Source organism: Callospermophilus lateralis, chromosome 2 (genome assembly GCF_048772815.1).
Source record: "Callospermophilus lateralis isolate mCalLat2 chromosome 2, mCalLat2.hap1, whole genome shotgun sequence".
In the NCBI taxonomy this organism is placed as follows: domain Eukaryota; kingdom Metazoa; phylum Chordata; class Mammalia; order Rodentia; family Sciuridae; genus Callospermophilus; species Callospermophilus lateralis.
This window is the reverse complement of record NC_135306.1, coordinates 134550276-134551959: the sequence shown is the minus strand read 5'-3', so window position 1 is coordinate 134551959 and position 1684 is coordinate 134550276.

Sequence of the window (1684 nt, the reverse complement as noted above, 5' to 3'; positions counted from 1 at the left end):
TTATCACTAAATTAACATTTGCTAACTAAATTAATTAATAGAGAAGGTGAAAGAAAAAAAAAAACACTTTGTGCTAGTTATTGGGGAGGCTTTTAGAAAATGTGGTGGATAATTCTTTCTTACAGGAGTGTGGTTGTAATCCCAAGGTGAGAACATGTTCTATTTTTTAGAAATACAAAAGGAAATAAAGCAAAGTGCCTAAAATTTATATTTGAATAAACCTGAATTCTCCTCCATTTTTCCATTCAGTTATTATTTATTTACTCAACTCATGGTAACTGATAAACCTGTATGCTATATACATTTCAACCCATAAAAAAACCAAAACAACAACAACAACAACAACAACAACAACAAAAACAGGGTGGTGAAGTAGCCAGGGGTTCTTAAACCAGTTTGTCTGAATTTGAATTCCAACTTTGTTACTTATGAGAGTTATTTAAAACTTATGTTTTAGTTTTTCATTTAAATAAAGGGGATAAAGGCAACACATAAAATTTTTGTGAGGATTAGATTAATGCACATAAAACATTGAGAAAGCACACAGTAAGTGCTTGCTATATGATTGCTATCATTACCCATTGAATGTGAGCTCCATGGGGGAAGGAATTTTTGTCTTTAATTTACCACTCCCTCCACAAAACATGGCACAGAAATGCTCAATTAATGTTTATTAAATGGAATAAAAGACTGTTTTGAATTATGTATATGCTATGTGCCCTGTGCTAGACATAGGTGATGGAAGGAGAATAAGATATCATCCTTGCTGTTTAGGGGCTTTCAGAAGTTTGAATCTTGCCTCTTCTACTTATGCCCTGCTCCTTATTACCTTTGCTCTTCATGTGCTTGTTGCTGGTGGTAACTCTCAAGCACATATAGTTAGATTATCCTCTGATAATAGAAAACACTCATTCTTCATAAAAGAAGATTAAAAAGAAAGACAGGGTGGATCTAGTTGCACAACTGAGAGTTCTTTTGGGTGGCTCCTACTTTCTCTGTGAAATACAAACATACATAGGTTAAAGGGGCTGATATGAAGAAGTGTTAGATACTGTTAGTCCTCCATAACACTCATGTGCTCCCATACTTCCTTTCTATATAGGTCCAGTGGTTAGATGCATTAAGGGATCTGCATTCTGGCCAGTGTAAATGTAAATGGACATGATATATTCTGAACCAGATAAACTTTTCATGAAGAAATCTCTTCTTTCTCTGAATTTCAATTGTTAAAAGATTTTGAGTATGTATAGGACATTGGGTTTGTTATTGAACTATTTCCAGAGTTTCAGATTCACTCTTTTGTGCACTGCTTTGTTATACCAGAGTGAGGTCTTGTCTTTGCCAAATGAGTATGTTAGGTTGTGCCCATTAGGGAATGTTAAATAGAGTCCAAAAGGGAGGAAGAAGGGAGAAAGGATTTCCTTTGAATTTTCTTTCTATTTCTGTTGGTGTTGCACTAATAATAGTGCCCCTTCACCTTAAGAGTAGTAGCAGTAGTAGTAGTAGTAGTAGTAGTTATTGTTAATCTCCAGTCTTTTTGGACACATCTCATTGTGGCTTTCAGAAGTAAGTGCAAATAATGACCTATCTCTGCTGTTTGAGTCCTAACTCCACACATCAAACTTCTAGGTTCTATAACTCTGACCTCTCACCTTTGGTCTCTAATCTAGGAACAGTTTGTATC